Source organism: Cervus elaphus, chromosome 24, assembly GCF_910594005.1.
Source record: "Cervus elaphus chromosome 24, mCerEla1.1, whole genome shotgun sequence".
In the NCBI taxonomy this organism is placed as follows: Eukaryota; Metazoa; Chordata; class Mammalia; order Artiodactyla; family Cervidae; genus Cervus; species Cervus elaphus.
Genome location: NC_057838.1, coordinates 40,038,942 through 40,062,697, shown reverse-complemented (window position 1 = coordinate 40,062,697; position 23,756 = coordinate 40,038,942). Strand labels below are relative to the sequence as shown.

Below are 23,756 nucleotides of genomic sequence, written 5' to 3'. Positions count from 1 at the left end.
TGCCAGACCAAAATGCGGTGGTCCCATTTTCTCAGGCCAAATGGTTGATGTTGACAATTCTCACAACTGCTTCCTGCCACAGCCCTCACCTCCTTCATTTTACAAAGGTTGAACTGTTTCTCAGGACGACTCCCACATCTCATGTCGAGAGGCATCACGGAGCCTGAAGAATAAAGCTCCCCTTCTCTGGGAATGAAGACACACCTACAGTGTGAGGAAACCAGTCCGAGTAAACTTTGGCTTTTGCCGGCGGCACAAGCTGCTGGTCCCATTTGTTGGACCTGGAAGGCGAGGCACAGGGATGGGGCTGGATCAGCTAATGGCCTGGCTATCTGGAAGGGGAGGGAGGGAGCCTTCATCTCAAGCCCTCGCCTGGGCAGGGGCAGTGAGCTGAGGTGTGGCATCAGACAAAGGAAGCCGCAGATGGCACTCCGCTGCGGCAGGGACCTCGGAATGCCTTTAATGATGGGAAGGGTCTCCTGGACCCGTGAGGAACTCATTGAGCCCCATTTCCTAATCTCCAAAAAGGTATAATACGAACTACCGTGCAGAGTTTTGCTGCCAGGATGTGAGAAAGCAAGCGACTCAAGCCAAAACCAGAGGCCATGTCTGTTCACCCCCTGGCCTCATTTGCGGAGCCTTCCATCAGGAAGTCTGTCCTCTTCCAGCCCACAGTAGACTGCAGATGGGCCGAATGTCCACTCTCATCCAATTCACATCAGGAGCCTCCTGCCCCGCGCTCTGCATCCTTTCGTCTTCCCATTGACTACTCGTCTTCCAATTTACTCTCCATGTGCCAGGCTGTTATTTGTGTAAGAATGTGTGCTAAGTTGCTTCAGTCATGTTCGACTCTGTGGGACCCTATGGAGTACAGCCTGCCGAGCACCTCTGTCCATGGCATTCTCCAGGCAAGAATACTGGAGTGGTTGCCGCGCCCTCCTCCAGGGGATCTTCCCAACCCAGGGATTGAACCTGCATCTCTTATGTCTCCTGCACTGGCAGGTGGATTCTTTACCACTAGCGCCACCTGGGAAGCCCAGGCTATTCTTTTTTTTTTTAATTTTTTTTATTAGTTACACCATGGGATATTACTCAGCCGTTAAAAAGAATTCATTTGAATCAGTTCTAATGAGATGGATGAAACTGGAGCCCATTATACAGAGTGAAGTAAGCCAGGCTATTCTTTATGAAGCAGAAATCAGATCACTTCTTTGGCGGGCTTTAAAGATCCTCCAGTGATGTCTCGTCACACTTGAATTAAAAAAATCTCCTCCAGGGCCTCCAATGTCTTGTAAAATCTGTTCCTTACCCATTGATTGCTCCATCCCCATCAATCCCCCCTCAACCCCACACCGGTGCTGTTTTCTCTCCCACCAAGCCAGGTCCTTCCTCAGGGTCCCTGCATATGAAGTTCCCTCCGCTGGAACAGCTCCTCCCCTTCTCCTGCCCACTCAGCACCCCCATCTCAGCGCAAATGAAGACTGCTTAGAAAAGCTTCGGCCGGACACCTTGTATGAATTTCTTTCTCAGCCCTCCAAACAGTCATTTCAACCCAATCATTTCCATTGCATCACTTCACACAGTATTGAATGATCCCGCCCACTCATGCTGATTTGCTCACTGTCTGTCTGTCTCCCTGTCTAGGGATTTCAGCATCCCAAGGGCAGGGCCTGGGTCTGAATTTCAATCACAGTCCAGGCCCATGAGGGTGCTTGGGAAACATGTACTCTTTATCAGAATGACTAGATAAGGCCGGGTCTGCGGTCTCACCAACTCATCAGTTACACTGCAAATTGGAACTGCCACATAAAGAGGAAAACAGTCCCTATGAGGGTATCATGTTTGCATCCCTCCTCCACTCTTGTGGGCCTTTAAATTATTACTTTTTGGCAAGGTTTAGTGTCTCACAATTAGTTTTTTCCTCATCTTTTCCCTGTACATCCCCAAATTGGTGAAGAAATAGGCCCTGGCTAAATGGATGGGGAACTTTCCCCAATCCTTCTCTTCTTGGTTAGAAAACTTCTAAATCTCAGCCACAAGCCAAGAGAGCTTTATTGCATATTGCCCTGTACTTCACAGCAGTGTATTTCTCAAACTTTGGGGGCATAGGAATCCTTCACACTCTTCCAAAAAATTCATTGACACTCCCCGCTCCAGGGCCGTTGTCTATGTGCGTATGTCTACTGCTTGCCATGTTAGAGGCAAACAAGTTTTAAAATATTTATTCCCTAATTCATTTAAAAGAGCTATAACAAATCTATTACCTATTAATATAAGTCACATTTTTGGAAAAGCCAGTATATTTTCCAAAACAAAAGAATTTTTTGAGAAGAATGGCAGTGTTTTACAATGTCACAAAACTATGTCTCGCTCGATTAAAGACAGCTGGTCTTTCGCAGTGGTTTCTGCATCCAGTCCTTTTTGATATGGTGTCATAGAGGAGTTTCTAGAAAACTCCACAGTACTGTATATGAATCAAGGAACAACAGAGAAAGAAAGAGGAAAGTAATATCTTGGTATTTTTATGAAAATTGTTTTACCCCTCAGCGGGACCTGGGTCACACTCTAAGAATGGCTGCTTTAGAAGGATGTGCCCATGAGCTGAGTGTCTAAGAGCCTCCTGCTTGTGGGGAGGGACAGAAGAAGAGTAGAGAAGATATTCATTCAAATTCAATTCAGGGTTGGTTTTGCATCTGCTCTTGTGACTAATGATGTATTATTGGAAATCAACAATGCAAAGCGCTCATGTACCCGTTATGGTCCAAACAAGACTTTGTTGGGATAACCTACCTTAAAACTACCCTTTACTTTGCAAAACCATCCAGGGCATCTAGAATACAGTTTTGCTTTCAAAACAGTGCTTTCACAGAGTAAGTAAGAGGCACAATGGTGTGAAGGGAGGCTCACCTATTTTGCACCATTCACAAGGCATTTCACACTGCAGATAAAAAGGCACCGGAAGTCTGTGAGCAACAGGAAGTTATTTACACCAGAACTGTTTCTAAGAAAACAGCTGTCCCAGTAAAGATGGAAACTACTGGCTGCACAAAGGCACACGCTGTCTGCCGAAGATGCTGAACATCCTTTCCAAGTTAGTTATCGCATCACTGGAAAGTGCTTCCTGGGCTTAGGAACGCACAGGGCACTCTGCTCTCTCTGCTCCATCTGATGCCCTTCCTGCCTCTCCCTGCCTTCATGGAGATGAACTCTACAGTGCAAAGGAGTGTCACCGAGGAATACACTCAGAGACTGACGGACAGAGGGACACGTACAGAGGGGGCTGAAGGTGCCCCGGGAACACCCTTTAGTCATCCTCTGAACTTCCCTAGGTCACCGGGGCTGCTGCGGGAGTCAGCAGATGGAGACATTCACTCACGTTCACTTAATTGTGGAACCATCTCTACCTAATCCAACCGTACTATTTTCCGCACACAGACAGGGTGTTTATTCATCTATTCACCAGGAATGTGACCTTTACTTGTTTCCCCCAGTGTCTGATGAGCCCAGGTCTCATCAAACTACACCTTGCAGCTGAATTCTGTGTTCTTCCGGGAAGAGCCATGTCCCAAAAAAGGAGGGACGATGGGGCCAAGCAGGAACCAAGTCCTCATGGAGCAATGGGGTCTCGCCAGGACCAGTCAGCTACTCAAGGGATAAATTCCAGCTCCCCCCAGTATCTGGGAGACCTGCCCGCTGGCTCTGCCATGCCCTGGGCTCTTTTCAGCTTTTTCCCGGATCACACTGATTCACTAACTTGGCTTCTTGCTGGTTTGAACCTCACTCTCACTTCAATTCCTGCCGTACACAGTGGCTAGAATAATCCTACACCTACACCCAGCCCCCGCAACACACACACCCCCCACTCCCGAACCACCCTCAAGATGCGGTCCAAGCCCTGAGCGTGTGCCTCTGCGCTGCTCTGACCTCCCCTGTCTCCTCCGTTGTCCAAATGGACAAGGAAGCCTGCTCCTGCCTCCAGGAAGATTAAGGCCATAAACCTGGAAAAAGCACTTTTTATGCCTGCTAGGGTCTGAGTGTTTGTGTGTCCCCAAATTCTTACGTTAAAATCCGAATGTCTCCTGTGATGTTGTTAGGAGGTGGGCCTTGCGGGGGGGCTTGGGTCATGAGGGTGGAGCCCTCCTCAATGGGAGGACAGCTCTGATAAAGAGCTTGCCTGGTGGCTTAGTGGTAAATAAACTGCCTGTTGTGCAGGAGACCCAAGATTGATTCCTGGGTTGAGATCCACTGGAGAGGGGATGGCAATCCACTCCAGAATTCTTGCCTGGAGAATTCCATGGACCGCAGAGCCTGGTGGGCCACAGTCCATGAGGTCGCAAAGAGCTGGACATGACTCAGCGACAGAACAACAACTCTGATAAAAGCCACCCACAGAACTCCCAGTTCCTTCACCACATGATGATACATCTCAAAGTCTGTGACCTAGAAGCGAGCCCTCACACGTTGCACTGGACTTCCAACCTCCAGAACTGGGAGCCATACATTTCCGCTGTTTACAAGCCACAGAGTCTATGCTACTTTATTATAGCTGCCTAAACACTAAGACAGCACCTTCAGGATAAAAACTGTTCCCACAAGCACCCTACTAGTTATGGCCAGGGATTCAAAACCACCATCTGTTCAGGAAACAGGTTAGTAACTTCTAGTTAACCCTCCTCTTCATCAGGGCGACTTTTCCACAGCTTGTCTGAACCCCATTTAGTGAGTTCTTGAGCTGATTCTTGAATAAAAAGTAAGAATTGCTAGAAAGCTAAGTGTGGATGGAAACATCATCACAGCAAAGAGAAACAGCAACTTCAAAGATGTCAGAACACACAGAGAAATGTCAGATGAATTGAAAGAATACATCATAGCAACTATGAGTGCTGTTTTATTTCTAAAAAGCTACCTAAGCTCATAACATCTGCTCGGGACCTCAAATCTTTTTTTTTTATATGAAAGGATATTTTCCCCTTGCCAAATAGATGGAGGTGCTGCTGTCCTGAGGGCATTCTCTCGGGGCACCAGATGCCTGATGACCATCCTGGGTGCTGGAGACGGATAGTTTGTGGTTTCCACTGGGAGAGATTGGCAGAAAAGGTACCTGCTAGGCCCCTTGGGGGAGGGGGATGGAAGAAGAGGAGAGGGGTCAGAGCAGCCTGGCCACGGCTGCTGCTCAAACCCCACGTGGGTGGATGAGCATCCATCTCCAAGAACTACTCAATGAACCACTAGACAGGCCGCCAGACACAAACGCAGGAAGAGCAAGCGGGAGATCAGGCCCTGGGAGGTCGGAACACGGGCCCTTCAGATGAAGACAGCCAGTGGGAAGGAGCTGGATGGGCCAGGACTTCAGCAGAAGTCCTGGGGGTGTTTTGATTCCCTTGAGCCCACAGCACAGTTGTGTGTTTCTGCGCAGGGGAGGGCAGTGCCTCTATTTCCCCAAGCTGATTTGAAAATCCCGGAGGGTGAATTCCTGAATGAGTCATCTCAGTGAGCCCAGGCAAGCCGAGAAAACATCTGACCCTCAAGGAGGCTTTTACTCTGAACCCGTGACCCTGGCCAGGTTCCCAGTGATGCTGGAGGTTATCTCAGTCCTGCAGTGATCCCTGTGGGCCTTCGGCAACTACTGGATGTGCGACCAGACCTGATAGCAGGAAAGAAGATTCAAGAAGGTCGGGGGCCTGGGTGGGAGAGATGGAAGAGCAGGAGATGTGACGGAGACGCATGTGGACATGGAGATGAGAAGTAACTGCAGAGGATGTCAGGACAGGATGTGGGGGAACTAACATGGGGACCACGCACATCCTTCAAAGTCCTGGGTGGCTCAAGCCTGGCTTAGCTGTGAGGGGAGACTCAGCTGAGAGAGAAGGAAAGCAAATGACAGCACTTAATGGCCTTGACCCAGAAAATTCAAGAAGAGGAAATGGGGGATAGAGTCAGGATCACAGTCGAGGGACACAAGGAAATGGCGCTAGGAATGTTATCAATGATTCACAGAAAAGACTAGAATAACAGGCTGGAAAAAAATGTACACGAAGGGGCACGTGAACATTATAAAACCATGGAGGGACCGAGGAGGAGATGCGATCTCATTAAGTTAAAAAATAAGTTAGAGGTCACAGACTGCATGCTAGACCAGTGTGGCATCTTCAACAGTTTGGATCAGGTGATAATCCAGTAAATTGGGAGTTCTGACCTACATGTGTAGAGTCTTTTTTTTTTTTTTTTTAACATTTGTGATACATTTTCCACGTCTTCCACAGTGGGCCTCGCAGCCCCATACGACAAACGTGAGCCGGTGCAGAGCCCAGGCTGTCACCGAGGGATGGTCCCCGTTTCCCTCTCGGGCCTCCTCGCTGGCAGTCTAAGTGAGTGTTGAACCAAGGCACCCAGGCCCCTGTGATGTTGGTTTAAATACAAAATTTGAGAGTCTGGGGACTTGCTTGGTGGCCCAGCGGTTAAGACTCTTGACTTTCCACTGCAGGGAGCACGGGTTTGATGCCTGGTCAGGGAACTAAGATCCCACATGCCACGTGGCCAAAACAAACAAACGGAGTGGATGTATGTATGTGTGTAACTGACTCGGCTGTGCGGCTGAAAGTAACACAACACGGTACATCAGCTATACGCCAATAAAAATTAAGAAAATAAATACATGCTCATTTAAAGGCAAAGTCTGGGTATAAGACCACAGGTGGAGACTAGAGGCCGGGCTGCGGGCTGACCCATCTTCCTGCTGCACCTGGGCAGGCGGTGAGCTCACCGCGGGTGGGGAGGCGTGGGAATCAGGCTGCTCCCAGCACGGCAGCTCCAGCCCAGGGGTGGTGGGAGGAAAGCGGGATGGGAGCCATCGCCATGGGTGCAAATAAAAGTCTCCCTCCATACCTTCCTCCTCTTGACTCACTGCCTCCTTATGAATGAGTGGCCATGAGCCAGGCACCGAGATTGAGCGATGGACACAGAACAGAAGCCCTGCCCTCAGGGAACAGCCTCTCTGCACTTGACTTGTGGCCTCTCTAGTATGACAGGTGCTCTAAACTCACAGATGACTTTTCCAGTGTCAAATCTCAACCATCCCTTAGCCTTTGGCCTGGGCAATTCTTCTGCAGCATCTTTCCACTCAGAGTCTTCCTGTGTTGACATCTCTGTGTTCCAAACTTCCAGCCAGAGGGAGCCACCATGATTTTTGATGTATTGGCCTCAACACTATTTGCTTGATACTTTTCTTTAAAGCTATTCAGTTGGTTTTGTTTAAACGTAAGTATTTTCAAGTGAAATCTAATGCTGATTATAAATGGGAAACCATTATGCCTGGCTGTGTATAAAAATTACAGCACACATTATCGTCTGAATTTCAAAAGAAAAAAGGGGTTCATTCTCAACATCACACATTCTTCTGGGGCCCCACCACGCTTACCACGTTGTGTGGAAGGTACATCCATTGGCCGCTGAACTTCAGCCTCACTGTGACCTTGCCCACATCTCTTTTGCCAGTCTTCTCTATCTCCGCCCCACCCCTCCGGGTAGACACTCCCAACCTCTTCACTTCATTACTGAGGCTGTGAGCTCTAATCAGCACGGCCTCTGCACAAACCTCTGCTGTCGAAATCTGAACTCCATCCTTCAAACCCCGTTCTTCTTCAGACCAAACCCCAACGTCCCCATCGTAATCTCTCTCTTGTTCCTGGGGGCAAGTCTGTCTGCCTTCCCAATCACTGAGTCCAAGCTGGCAAAGATTACACTAAGAATCTGGGATAGAAGGTGGCTGTGGCCAGCTCCTTCCTTCTAAGAGAAAAGCTACAAGGTCCCAAAGAGACAAACTCTGCTGTGTTTTATGACCAATAAATAGCTTCATTACAGTGAGTAATCAACAAAGCCAGCATTTACGGAACATCTGTGCTCCACATCGCACCAGCTGAGGGGATGTGAAAAAAAAAAAAGGTCAAACTTTGTCTCCATATTCATGGAACTCACCACCTTTTCTGGAAGACAGGATGAACTGTGAAGTGGTGGGTAACAGGGGATGTCAGAGCTGCAGACAGGAACCTGAGGCACACTCCTCTTTATAACCCCACTGGGCTATAAGGTCAAAGCTCCTGGGGACCATGCTTCTGGGTCTGCTGTGATTACCCCAGCCTCTGTGGGGCAGATGCAACGTGAGCTGGTTATTGTAAGCTGGAGGGAATTTGGACCCAGGAAGAAATGATGCAGGCTGGAGTCTGGATGTGTGCGGGGCACTTCCTACTGGAGATGAAGCTGGGTGCCTGAGAAAGGCAAGCCCATGAGAACGATGGTCTGGAAGGCAAAGGGATGCTGGGACAAGGTGATACCTGAGAAAGTGGCCTGGGACGGGTATGCCTGTTGGTGCAAAAGCGGGGAAGGTAATAAATTGGCAAGAAGGTAACACCAGGGAAGAGCTCACGTCTGAATTCAGAACTAGGGGTTCCCAGGGGCAAATGACTTTGTACTTTCTGTGGCGGATGTCAGGTGGAACGATAGCCATAAGTGGCTCTGGGAAATCCAGGTTCTCTTTTTCATCTTTGGTCAGATTTTTGGACTCAGAACATGCCCCTGTAGCAGACTACCCCTTCTGACAGCCTGTAATTGAGCCATAGGCTCCAGGACTCTTCGTATCTGAAGGACCTTGGAGGACAGAAGCAGCATGAGCTGGATGGATGACTTGGCCACTAAGCAGACGCTTGTTCAATATTTTAAAATCACTCAGAAGATAAACAGGTCACTGCGACGGAGAGACTTACTTGAGGGAAAAAAAAAAGGCAGTGCAAAGTGAGGCTTCATAATTCACCTGTTCCTATAAGGTTCATGTGCTATCAAGTCTGAAATTACTTACCAGGCTTCTATCCTGGATTTACTTTCTATATAAAATCGCACTTCGGCGAATAAGTAAGTAAACACTATTATGACCAATGGTTGGTTTTAAGAGAAAAATGTTCTCTCACCAATGGCAATACTAATTTTTTTTAAACATTCTCAGGGAAAATAAAACAACACAATATACTTGAGAAGCGGGTATGAACCATTGACATTGTACTTAATCTTTAAAACTGATATATGTGTGTCTAAAAGCTAATAAAGTTCCCTCTAAAATAAATGGAGGGAGGGGGCAAGTAAGACACTGGATCACAGACAGCACTCAAGCTTCGGCTTCTGATCTGATGGGCAGAGCCCAAGGGCAGGGAAAATTGAAGTGATTTAAAATAGTCCCTGATAGGATACATCTGATATTAGTGGGCATGCTGAAGGGGAACCATAATACTGGAGAAATACAAGGGTGTAAACGCCATTAGTGTGTGTCCAAGTGTTTTGATGGCTGGACCTGGACATAATTCATGTGACTCACCCATGGGACGGGCAGACTTGGGCTGGGAAATATCAGCGAGAAAGCCACTGAGCAGGCACACAGAAAACACAACTGATTTTACGGGGTGAAGCGAGGGCCACTGATAGCTTCCTTCACTCTCCGCCTTTCACTGCAGAGGTGTCCCCTCAGCGTTCCATGTTCTCTGTGTTGTTTTTGCATCCATCTACCACGACCTACCTTGGGGCGAGGTATTTCATTACAAAAAAAGGAACAAATATATGGTTATGTCAACAGTGGGTGTTCTTTCAAAGCTTTGCTTGATCAAGCCATACTTCAGTCTCACTCGCTTGCACACCAGTTAATCTTCGAATCCTATTGTGTACACTAAAGGCCAATCCTTCTCCATCACCTGGAGCTCACGGACTGGTAAGCTTAAAAGGGTAAAGATATCTGAGGACCAAGAGAATGGCCTTGGTATAATAAAACATATGGTTTTATACGTGCATTCATTTGTTGGGACTTTAATCAGAAAAAAAAATTTCAATGGACTTAATGTAAAAATTTAAATATCAGAATGAATTTTTATTTCCAAAATACCACACTGTTCTATTTGACTCTTCTTTTCAAGTATTTGGTCACTTTAAGTACAGAAAGCCCACACTCCAGGGAAGCTACAGAAGAACACATAAACCAGGCTGCTTCTGGTACTTTCTCTGACTTGAGGAAGAAGGGTTAACTAGGACACATCAAAGAGGATACAGCATGTTTTCTGCTTACTTCCTTCTTTCCAATGTGTGCAAATGTGTTCGGATGCTCAGTCATGTCTGACTCTTTGCCACCCCATAGACTGTAGCCGGCCTGGCTCCTCTGTCTATGGAATTCTCCAGGCAAGAATACTGGAGTGGGTTGCCATTTCCTTCTCCAGGGGATCTTCCAGACCCAGGGATCGAACCTACAACTTTTGCATCCCCTGCATTGGCAGGTGGCTTCTTTACTGCTAAGCCACCTGGGAAGTCCCTCCTTCTTTCCAATACTGAGTTACAATGCACCAGATTGGTAGGCTTTATGGCTTACCATCTTCTTTCTCTATTTTTTAAAACTAATTTATTTATTTTAATTGGAGGCTAATTACTTTACAATATTGTGGTGGTTTTTGCCATGCATTGACATGAATCAGCCATGGGTGTACATGTGTCCCCCATCCTGAACCCCCCTCCCACCTCCCTCCCCCTCCCATCCCTCAGGGTCATCCCAGTGTATCGGCTTTGAGTGCCCTGTTTCATGCACTGAACTTGGACTGGTCACCGATTTCACATATGGTAATAAACATGTCTCAATGCTATTCTCTCAAATCATCCCACCCTCACCTTTTTACATTGAGGTACAGCTAATTGACACTGCTGTGTTCGTTTCAAGTGTCCAGCAAGTGATTCAGTTATACATATGCAGGTATGTACTCTTTTCCAGATTCTTTTCCATTATAGGTTATTATAAAAGAGTGAGTATACTTGCCTGTGCTAAACAAGTATTAATTCCCTTCCTCCTGCCTCTCTCTATGTACTCCTGTCAGGGGAGGTTCAGCAGAGAAGAAATGCCCTCTTCCATCTAAAAATACCCTTCCCATTCATCACCCGTGAGCACGCACCTACGGTGTGAGGGTCAACAATGAAGAGTCAGGGATCAGGGCTCAGACGCCCACATTTCAAATCCCAGCTCTGCCGGTGATTCAGCCCATGACTGTGGGACTGGGCAAGTGTCTTTCTAAGCCTCCATTTCCTCAGCTAAGCACACAGGATTGTCATGAAGCCTAACGGGAAAGCTTTTAGGAACCACTCAGGAAAGTGGCTGGCTCACAACACTTGTGGTAAGTTCTCAGCAGATTCCTTCTTTTTATTTAATTTTTCATTACTCAGTGCCTTGGAAGGCCCTCCGATGCAGGCACTAAATGCTTCCATCAACTTTACCTCTGCTCTGAAGGATGTATGCAGAGGTGAGTGTGGGAAAAGGGAACCAGAAAAGGCTTCCTTTGAAGATCTCAACATTGATATGATTCTTATTTTCCTTCCTGGGAACGGAGCTTGTCTATGGACCATGTGCAAATGTTACATAAAAGAAAGCTTTGCAAAAAAGCGAAATCATGGCGGGGAAAATCCCCCAAAACATTTAGAATAGAATTACTCCGACTGTGGGCTGCATCAGAATCCCCCCTCTTGGGAAGTGAAGATTTTTAACTTTGTGAAAGGCAGATTCCTAACCTCTATCCACTCAGTAAGAGCTTCAAGCCCCTGTGTGTCACGCAGGTGAATCATGCGGGGAGCACCCTGATGGTGGGGAAGGGTGGCTGCAACAACACACACAAACCAGAGTTGTTTTTGATGATCATCACACGTTCCTGTCTCTTTCTGCCATGATCTCTGTGAGCAGGGTGGCAAACAGGCTTAAGGATACAGCAGGAAAAAAAGCTGCATTTTGACATTTGCATATGGTTTAGTAAGTAGTTACCTACTTCGAGGGTTTTCCCCACGAAATGGTTTCAATAGTCTGACGGTCTCTTCTTCATAAGGAAACAAATTCATGATTCCCTAGCCACCAATGGCCGGCAAGAAACACAGGCCAGTATTAATTCACAGCCACCCCCTGGAGACATGCACAATAGCTAACTGCAAGCCAGCGAAGCCATGGAAACACCTGGAAGGATACATCCACACCTGCAGCACCAAAGTCAGAACAGGGTCTTTATATTTTAAACCAATCACCATGACGACCACGACCCAGTTTCCAGTGCTGCGGAGACCCTTCATTTTCCCGGTTCACTGTGGTGTGTGGTGTGGTTGGTCACAAGGCTGATTTTCATGGGCCTTTGAACCTCCAATGCTTGTATGTTTCTTTGAGTTTCATTTAAAGTCTGGGTTTTGCGAGATCAGGAGAAGAAATCACAGATAATTACAGCTGAAAATATTCTCATTTCCTGGCGGAGCTAACAAGTGAAACTACAAGTAATGATGTAATCCAACTTGTCAAAAAGGAACATGAAAAGAGGAGGCAGAAGGCAGGTCAGAGCCTTGGGACCCGGCATGCCGTGTCATCTTCTAATTAACTAACTGATCCTTTAAACTGTCAGACTCAGAGAGGCACTCCCTGGCTTGGTGTCTGATTAATATTCATATGTGGGCATGGGGTGCTCTGATTTAGGTCCCAGTGGTTGTAGTTAAACATCAGTCTTTAAAAAAGAGAGAAATAAAACCCTGCATGGCCAGCCTCAGTCTCCAGGTCTTATATTCATAGGGAAATGAGGGAAGGCCATGCTGGAGTCTGTAATCCACGGTGAGCACCAACCCTTCACGGATGCACATTGATTTCTGAATCATGATGAGGACTTGTATATTGAAAAAATAATTATTTTGCTTCTCCCTCCTGGCAGCCACATTGTTAATCACACTCTGTGCCTCACTGTTAGATAAGGGAACAACGCGTGTAAAATTGCACAGCATTCGGTAATATAATCAAGCGTTTAATTTCAAACAAAAATAATTGAATATGTAATTTAATCAAAGCAAGCTAGAATCGATCATTTCCTTAAACTATCATAAGTGGCAACCTGGACATTCATTCATATGGCACAAGCTGCAAAAGAATATATTCCCTTGTACTACTGACTTCCCTTAACTAAAAGACGTTTCAATTGGGTTAAATGGGCAGAAGGCCTAAACAGACATTTCTCTAAAGAAGACATACAGATGGCCACAAAGCACCTGGTCAACATTGCTCATTAGTAGAGAAAAGCAAATCAAAACTACAGTGAGGTACACCATTTCACACTGGTCAGAGAGGCCATCATTAAAAAGTATACAGATAATAAACATTGGAGAGAGTATGGAGAGAAGGGAACCCTCCTACACTGTTGGTGGGAACGTAAATTGGTACAGCCATTATGTAAAACAGTATGGAGGTTCTTCACAAAACTAAATATAGAGACACCATATGATCCAGCAATCCCACTCCTGGGCATACACCCAGAAGCAGCTATAATTCGAAAAGATACCTGCCCCCTACATTCAGAGCAGCACTATTCACAATAGCCAAGATATGGAAACAAGCTAAGTGCCTGCTGACAGGTGAATGGATAAAGAAGGTGATGTATAAGGACACAATGGAATACTACTCAGTCACAAAAAAGAACAAAATAAGGCCATCTGCTGCGACATGGATGGGCCTAGAGATGATCATACTTAGTGAAGTAAATCAGAAAGAGAAAGGCAGATACCGCATGACATCATTTACATGTGGAATCTAAAATATGACACCAATGAATCTATCTACGAAGCAGAAACAGGCTCACAGACATACAGAACAGACCTGTGGTTGCCAAGGGGGACGGGGAGGTGGGTGGGGACGGACTGGGAGTTTGGGATTAGCTGATGCAAGCTATTACACATAGGATGGATAAAGAACAAGGTCCTAGTGCCTAGCACAGAGAACTGTATTCAATAGCCAGTGAAAACCACGACAGAAAAAGAACATGAAAAAGAATATATAAACAATGTTTCAGTCCAGGATGTAAGAAGTACCTGGACTACCTACACACCTTTGGTGGAGAATGCAGCTGGCTTTAAAAAATATATAACGCACCCCAGACAGTATCTGAGTTGGGCTCACACTCTCAGCCACCAACAGCCGGGCAGGACGCCTGAGGGTTGTTGTTTTAGAAGATGGTGACATGCGAAGCGTTCTTCAGAGACACAAGACTGGCCGGGACTTTCTCTTTACTTTCAGTTCACAATTTATTGTTAATTTTTAATTGGAGGATAATTGCTTTACAATATTGTGTTAGTCTCTGCCATACATTAAAACATGAATCAGCCGTAGGGATACACAGGTCCCTTAAAGATCTCCAAAGGAAGAATATAATTCAACCCAGTTTCATGGTGAGTTCCAACAGCACAGGCTTTCAGAAAATATTTCCCAAATCCAAACTTGCATCTCGCCTCTCATGGGATAATCCATTCCACATTAACATATCCTGGACCGAGAAGCCACATATCTATGAGCCTTCTCTGTAGTTATTCTTCTTTATCCTTAGACCTTATTTAACATTCTTCAGCCCTTGCTAAACTTAGCACTGAGCTATTTCAACTCATATTAATAATGGGTGACACTGCTAAAGAACGCACAAATTGGGGTCAGCATGCTCACACATATGGAATACAAATGGCGTGGAACAGCTACACTCAACTTGATCCATTCAACCACCAGATACTGAGGTCTACTGTGTAATCAGACACAGTAATCAGTCACAGCTTACTTCCTTTCTTAGCAGAGGGAGAAGAAGAGAACACACCACATACATGATCAATACATGTTTAATAAAAGAAGAGCTTCCTCCTAAAAAATAAATGTCTACATTCCAAGGGCTTTCCAGGCTGAGAAGAAACTCGTGATCCAGCTGGTCCAGGACCCTCCAGACAGAAGGCATTCATCTATTTCTGCTGCTAAGAGTGGATGACAACCACCCCACAAGGTCAGGAGCATGCCGGCTGTGTCACACCCACCAGTGACAGATGAGAACTAAAAAGCCAAAGAGGAAAGGCTGGCCCCTCAGGAGCCTCAGTCCTTCCAGCCCCTCTGGAAGAGATCATCAAAATTACTGGCCAAAAACATTCTGTTCTTACCTCCTGATGATTACTTCCAGGATGACTTAGAACACTCATGCTCTTGGAAAAACATGCAAAAAGCTGACATGCTCCAAATTCCCACCCACCCACCTGTACGTGGGGTCAGGACCATTGGAGAAACCCCCCAATCAGTGCCAGGTCTGACCTGTGAATTCCACGGCAGAGAAACCCAATGCCAAGGCAGGGAATGTCTTGACGTCTCACTTCCAAAGCCAAGGCACAGGGTCACTGCACCGCTTGCCAGGTGACATCCTGAGGGGTGTTCCCTGGAGCTGCAAACGCTCCTTCAGATGGGGAGCAGGCATTAGGGACACCGAAACTGGCTCGATTCCACAGGCAGTAAAGTAATTAATGGTGTCTTTCAGCGCAAGCACCGTAAAAAATAATTGCTCTAAAATTGTGACTGCTAATGAATGAATGGTACAGTCAATATTTGTGTTGTGGGGAGTGGATATGTGAGAGAGAGAGAAGGGCCTAGAAGGAGAGGAGCGTCTTGGATAAAAATACCCAAACCAGTTCATCAGCCCGGTTAACAACTCTGAATCGCCAGACCACAAATGCTGAATGTGTTGACTTTCAATGTCCATGGGGATAGTGCCATGGATCAAAGAGCACATTGATTAATCCAACAGAGACCAAAGTCTGTCACTTCGGTCATGGTGCAGAGATGAGCCAACCAGGATCACTAAAGAGAGCAAATGAACAGGAGAAAAATACCAAAGCTGAATTGGCTTCAGCAAGGGGCAGAACTGCCGACTACCTGTCTATGTGCGACCTGATGAGGTAAAACAGCCTCCCTCCCCAGCACATCTGCCCATTTCTGTTCAAACAGGGCTTTCCCTTCTTAAAACAATGACCCGCCTGCTGCCGCCAGGTAACTCTCCCTCACGGTGGCAGCGTTTGGTATCACATGAGGTCATCTGCCTTCCCGCTACTGAATCCCACAGACGCATCAACTTCTCATCAACACAGGGCTCTGTGAACCGAGATTTAAAGATAACTCTGTTCATGTTTTTTATTGGGAAGCCAGTTCTCATAAGTAACAGGAATTCACTGCTAGGATGAGCAATGAACACAGGGAGGAAACGCTGAGAACTTAACACAACTGGATCTTTACTGATGTGAGGATGACATAAGCGGCCACGTGTTCACGGACCAGTTTGTTCAGCTGGCTGGAACACTGCTGCACATGAGGCCACCCTGGGGAGTCTCATTCCCATGTGAAAAGGACAAAGCACCTCACGGCTACAGAATGAATTGTTACTCTGCACCCAAGATCCCACAGATTCACTCTTGGGGAGGGGGTGGAACACAGGACTAAAACAAAGACAGAGCCAATATGGTAGACTGGAAGTGCGGTCTCAAGTAGAGGTGAGGTGGGAGGTAGTGGGTGGATGGATGCCTGAACCACAGATGCAGCTGAATTCTTTGCCACCAACGAGAACAAGATTGTTGCCACTAACAATCGTTTGCTATTGTCCCCCAAAGAGACTACAAAATGTCTGTCACACACAGTCCTCCAAAACTGCCAACTGAAGTACACACTTGGGATCATTCTATTTGAATCTGCTTTCCTCTAATTGCATGGAAGCCTGAGTCATGTTCTGGAAACGCCATTCTCACAGGGAACAAAAGTTAACATCAAGTCAGTTCTGTCTGGGTTGGGTTTTGAGGACCTTTGCATAGTCACCCCAACTGGTGGTTGTTATTCATGCACTGATCTCATACTTGGAATTTCAGAGCACAGGCTCTCTCCTGGGGGTATCATATTTCATGTGGTTTCAGGTTCTGAGTTCCTCCAGTGCTATCCCCAAGACCACACTAGACACTTGACTCAAAGCCTACAGTGAATAAATGTATCAGTTATTTGCGAAGTAACAACTGGTGCCAACAAAGCAAGCTTTCCACAGGAAATTTTTCACCGGCCACAAATTTTTGCTTTTTTTGAAAGTCCACTGCAGTTGTCCTTAACTTGGTCCTCGCCCAATTTATTGGGCAGCTGTCAAACATACATGTGCTCTTGTTTCATATCTGACATTTGTACAGAGAGGCATGACATCGGAAATGGGCCATGGACAGACCCACACTCTGAATAAATGAGAAAGAAAAAAATTGCAATGAGAGAAAACAGCTGGGGGAAAGCACGCTACTTCCTTCTGTGACTGGGCAGGCCTGCGAGGGCATTCATGGTTAATTCTTGAAGCGTCCACAGAAATGAACTTCACGATTTTTTTAAAGCACAATAATCTCAATGTACATAAAGTAATTTTCTTTACGGTTTAAGTATATAAAATCTCGAAATACAATTTTACAGAATTTTATACTTTTAACCAATGATTTTATAAAGTCAACAATGTCGATACCATAACGAAAAACACAGTTTGAACAACTCTCTTAAATGTCTCAGAAGAGAATGCCTGATGCCTCAAATTGGGCCAAACCACACAATTCTGAAACCTCACACGCACAGACCATTGATCTCCGTGTTACCCATGAAGCATTGTTACTAAGCTAACACTCATTCTTTTTGATCTCTTTCCATTTCCTGCATTGTATTCTCTGTCTCTTATCCCCATCCAACATCAACAGGTCATTTCTCAGAGGGGTCAGTGTTGGCCAATATAAATAACCATTATAAAACCTCTAGCATGCTTTAAGTCAACAATCAAAGTGCCCTACACTGTTTAAAGAATAAATTCCAAATATTTTCACGGCAGAGGGCAGCCAAGGTCTGTGACAAGTTACAGGTACAGATTACCACTAAATAATCAGATGGAGGCGAGCTAATCTAGCACAAAGCGTCCTATTTTAAACCAGCTTGAAAACAAATATTGACGGCAGTGGTCCTCGGGCAGGACTATCAGCCTGGGCTCTGTACCTCAGGCATGTATGTTTCAGGAGAGTTTCACACACACGGCTGAAATGCCTAACACATGCACAAACACAAGGAGTCTCAGCCAAACCTAGAATTGCCCAGAGAGATTCAGAACAGAGAGAGGCTGTGATTCTCTTAAGTTTCCAGCTGTCCCTTCCCTGTGCCCCTGCAAAACCTGTTAGCAATGACCCCCACCCACCCAGCTCACCCCACCTGAGCAAGGTGATGCATTGCGACATCAATGTGACCCCAAACTCTCTACTGAAAGAGGCCATACGAAGGCGCCCCAGTGAATAGTCTGAGAGTTAACCGATATCTGGCTTTGGGAAGCACTGCATGTTTCCTCACTCCAGATGTACCTCTTCTGTCTGCTTTACCTTGGTTATTATTGGAATTATGAGCATTACCTAAGAACACGGTCATTAAGCTGGGTGGAGTAGTATCTATAAGCACTAAAGACCAAGCAAGCCAAGAATAACATTGACCATGACTGTGATGAAGATTGACATTTATTGCTATGGAGGGATGGCTAGAATATGGAGCTGATTGAGAAATTGGAAGTTTTAAAACAACTGTGAACAGTGTGGAATCATTTTACATAGAGAACTAAACCAGGGGATTTAAAAAATGCATGAATAATAAATTAATACATAACATCTAGAGGATATTTATTCAAATCTCATCTCTGTGTACTGGGAAAATAGCTGATTTTATGTCTCTTTATTATTATTATTGTTAATAGTATTGTGTTATTTTTTGCCTTGATACTTTGGTTTGCTTGATTTCTCATCCCGAGGAAACAGGTCTGAATTTCTACACTCTGTTGTGCACTGGCTGGTCTCTCCTGGAGTTCCAACCCATTCTATACCTCCTGTTCCAACCTGTTGGTTTAGGTATGTACATACCTACTGAACTGAACCCTTACTCTTTGGAAGTTCCCCTCCTAGTTTCACAGTAAGTTTTAAGTTTTTATAACTGAATTAAAAAAAAAAAAGCTGTTTTTATATCAGAAAGAGAGAGTCACCGTAATTCCCAAATCATCATCCTCAACACCCTTTGGGAAATATTCTGTATCATGGCGTCATGGCCTTCAATCCTTTCAGTAACTCCACACAGTAGAAACTCTTGCCCAGAATATTCTGTCTAGTTTACAGACAGGAAAGTTGGGGTCAGGGAGTTAGGTGCCTCCTCTGAATCCCACTGTAACTGCTGTAACCACAAACCAACCTCAGTTGACCCAGCTACAGAGCTCTGGCTCTTACTGATTACATGAGGCTGTGCTGACATTAAGAAATGGCTATCTTATTATACCCACACTGGCAGAAAAAGACACTTCAGATGGAAGAAATTAAGACATGAGCTATCTAGAGAAATCTACTTTCTTGGCCTGTAGAGATTTTCAGGAGCCAGGCATATTTAATTTCCGAGCTTCTACTTCTCTCAGCTGCACACAGGTACTATAGTCAATTTTTTCTAAAGATGAAAACATGTTTCCACAATGCTCTGAGAAGCTGGGATGTCTTATGTCAGTTTAAATGACAACAGATTGTCTTTTCCAGTATTGAGCAAATAAAAGCACGGAACTGCATTTAGGCCTTCCTAACGAGTCAGAATGTCCATTTTCTTCACTTTCTTCATGAGGCCAAATGTCCTCCTCTGACCTCCTGCTCATTTTCCTGATGATGTCTGAACAGCACATGCTGATTTGGGTAATTCCATGTCCATGTGCAAAAAATAATTGATGACATCAGCATAGTTATGGGAATTAGACTTATTAGTTAATTACAGAACCAGCAGAGGGAGCACAAAGCCTGCATAAATAATAACCATTTCTTCTGTGCTTAAAAAACAGTACTGCCTTTCTTAAAGGGCAGTAGGGAGACATATATTGAAAACTCAATTGTCAGTAGTCCAAAGATAATCTTCTCTTTATTATGGGAGCAATGTTAGGGTACAAATCCAATCCACTGTCCATACGGTCTAAGTGAAATATTGGCTTCTTGGGTATCCAAGAGCAAGAAGTGTGTGTGTGTGTGTGTGTGTGTTTTGCTTGGGATCACAGTGATAAACTACTCCATCAGTGGTGGAATAATTAAGGTCAGATAGTGAGACTTGCCTAGAGTTGGCAAATATTTACTTCACCCTGGTATCAGACCAGCTTTCATTTGAGCTTTGTTCATCCTAACAAAGTCCTGAGTGAATAGGCCCTTATTATTCTTCTAAGATGGAATCACGGTTTACATTTATGGCTGAATAAAATTTTGACTCCAGTCAAACAAAATAATGTCTACTGGTAAAAATATATATATATATATATATATATATATATATATATATATATATATAATTATATTTCTAAAAACATCTGCCTTAATTATTGCTAACATTTTAAATAAACAATCCTATGTAATATCTTTAAATGTGAAGCAAATGTTGTTCATCTTCTCTTCTGGAATACTACTGATAAATAGTAAAGAGATGTAGGCCTCCAACTAAAGGACCACTTTTATGCATAATGTAAGTTAAGAGAAAGAACATCCATTTACCCATCCTTCAAAACGTTAGGCTCATTGCTTTAAAGACATCTATGATCACATCACTACCACCCAATAAGATGCAAAATTTAGACAGAGATGAATAATACAACAAAGGACTTGCTTTATATGCTACGAATTTCTTCTGTTGGTTTTAAGAAGGTAGTCTCCCCACACTTAACTTGCGAAAATTAAAAAGGAAATAATGGTACTTATATATTGACATTTAAATTATAAGCATCCTGCTGTTGTTTAGTCACCAGTATGCATCCTAACATAACCCTAATATACAATATTTATTTTGAAGAAGTCTCTAGGCAGGGGGTGGTGGACAGAAATTTCAGCTTTAGCTCACATGCTGAGACCCATCCAGGCTCAGGAAGAGAGAAGTGGTGTTGGTGAAGAATGGTCCCCATCTGGGCTCGTCTGGCCTCACATGGGCTTAGCTGGAGCTAATTCAGGGACACTGGGGACAGCCACGCTGCTAGGGTGCCTGCTGTTCCCACGTGAACCCTGCGGGCTTCTGCTGACCTCTTCTTCCACTTCGGGCCCTGTCCTGGGGGCACTGTTTCCCATCGCCCCACCCATCCAGTGTTGCCTCCCCAGGGATGGGGAAGCAGAGAGTCAGCAGCGGTTCTGCTATAAGGACTGCAGAGGCGCTTGGATGCAGAGACCCGGGGTTCGGATGCCAATGAGGAAAACCATGCTCTGCCCTTGCTTTTCATCCTTTTTCTTGGTTGAAGGACTCTGAACACAGTATACTCCAGACGTGGCCCTCATCAACTAGCTGCGGTTTGCCTTGGGGTGCTCGGCTTCCTTCACCAACACGATCAGGAAACAGTAGGCAGTAGGGTGGTCCTAGTGGGTGGATTCACCTCTGTGCCCAGCAGGTGCCAGAGACTGCTCCCAAACCAGGTGCCAACACCTCTCCTTCAGAGAGGAGAGCGATACTTGCTTTCACTGCTTTAAAAAAAATTCAAATGAGTTTATCTCACAGGGCCAGGTAACTCTCTGTCCTGTGCCTCAGAACACATATTTCTGAAATTGGTCTCCATTTAAAGTAATCTTCCTCCAACTTTTGTGCACATCTGAGGTTTTAATGTCAACCTAGGATGTGCTGGACACCTATCATATACTAGCATAGCGTCAGAAACCCTAGCTACATGATCTCACATAGGCCCCAAAATAATCTGATGAGTTAAGCACTCTCTTTTATTCCGACTTTCTAGATGGGGAACCCAGGACTTGGTAACTTGCCCAAGGGTTAGGTAACTTGCCCAAGGTCACCATGCTGGGATGCAGGAGTCATGAGTTGCATTCAGATGTCTGGCTGTGAAATCTATGCCTGCCTTTTCAAGCGGAGCTCGCTGAATCTCCCATTTTAAGTGAAAAGGTAGATGACAATGTTTATGGAAGATGGGGAAATCTCAAATTGTTAGAATTCTCATATATATGTTGTGGGGGTTTTATGCAACAGAAAGTTCACTGGTTTTAAGAATTAACAGCCAAAGAATCCTGTCACTGAAAAAAATAGCAACTGGTGAGCAAATGATGACTGTGACAGGAATGACTGACGCTAACATTCTCTCTGGTGAGCCCAAGTGCCTCAATTACAAGTTGTGTCCTCCAATGGAAGGACCTTTCTCTTCTGTCATGTGGCTGAAGATCATTACAGACCCGATTGGCAAGCCAACAAGCCCCTCAGCTGTCGGAGTCATCAAGACCAAAATAAATGAAACCAACAGTCTGAAGCCTCAACTTCTGATTTATCTTGACAATCCACTGGAAACTCTAGGTTTCTTACAAATTAAGAAATTTTTAAAGTCTCCTCTGGGAGCCTATTAGATTTCTGGCAAGTGTAGCCCCATCATTTTCTTTATTTACGATGCTACATTTTCTAAATGAAGAGTTTTAGCATGGAATGCGATATGAGTGCATTCCTGGTAAGCTCTTGTAATCGATCAAGAACAAAGAAACAATATTAACAAGCTTTATTTTCATCTAGTAAATGAATTTAGCACAGCTCATCTATGGATGAAGCATGAATACAGGGATTCATGTTATATTTACTATTTATTGTTGTTCAGTCACTAAATCATGTCCGACTCTTTGCAACCCTATGGACTGTAGCACACCAGGCTTCCCTGACCTCCACTATCTCCTGGAGTTGCTAAAGTTCATGTTCAATGAATCAGTGATGCTATCTCACCGTCTCATCCTCTGTCGCTCTCTTCTCCTTTTGCCTTCATTCTTTGCCAGCATCAGGGTCTCTTCCACTGAGTCTATTACTCATTATAATTTGTGTCAAATGGTCTCAAAACAAATCAGTCAACAGACAGTAGCACTGGGTCTCATCTAATCATGTAGGAAGTGGTTGAAGATCTAAACCCTATAATATTATTTTAGCGAAAAAAGCCAGCCTTAAGAAGAGCTAATTGTTCCATCAGGCCTATGCTATGTGCATAAGTTTTTATTTTTAGTATCTCACACCCATTCTTAGGCAAGTTTGCAGACAATACAGGAAGCTGTATAAACTTAGCGTAAGCGGTATGTATGTATTTGGAGACCCAGAAATCTTACTATAAATCCTTTTTACACTACCCACTCCCCTGTTAATCGAATAGACACCAGTAATAACTGGGTTGGTGGAACGCATCTCATCAATATCTGAGGCACTGACCACCACAGATGTGTTTCTGTTAAAAATAGGTGGTTTTCTTCACTTATCTGTGGAGACACAATGTCTCCCCACCAGCAACCCCCAAGCATCAAGTGTTCATGATAATTTGGAAAAAAAAAACCCAATTTTTTCACCTAGATCTTGGATTTGGTCTTTGGCAGAGAGGTGTGGAGACACTATTATGTCATCTGGATGGTTCTGTTGCCAGTGGCCGTATCCTGTCACAGTCCTGTCACGCGTGCCTGGCAAAGTGCACGTCACAGCAACTGCCGAGTCATCCACAGCCTAAGGTTCCCCAAGGACAGGGGTTCAGCCGTGGGGCGGCCAGAGAAAGGGCCATGATTCATGCCGCAGGGACAGGACCTGAACTGAACTGTCTTTAATTGTCTAGTTGTCACCTCTGAGATACTAATGTGTGATGCTGTGGCTAGAGTAATGAAGAAACTAAAATACATGGGATCCTATATATTCTGGGATCCTGAAATGCTCTATTGGTTCAATATTTATTAATGAGGAAAAAAAATTAGAGTTCATCTTTCCTGTTTCACATTGATACATTTTTTTGCTCCAGCATAAATTGGGTATGTATTCTTTCAATTACATAAAAAGCAAGGCATCAAATAGATTACACATCTGAAATGATTCTTTCTTTATTCTTCTATTTTTTTATTGT

At 44.9% G+C, this 23,756-nt stretch overlaps 1 protein-coding gene across 1 annotated transcript in view; it reads right to left on the bottom strand.

Annotated features, from left to right (window-relative positions):
• PDZRN3 (PDZ domain containing ring finger 3) overlaps positions 1-23,756 on the bottom strand; it is a 249,820-nt gene that overhangs the window by 56,568 nt on the left and 169,496 nt on the right. The gene's annotated exons all lie outside the window — the stretch shown is intronic.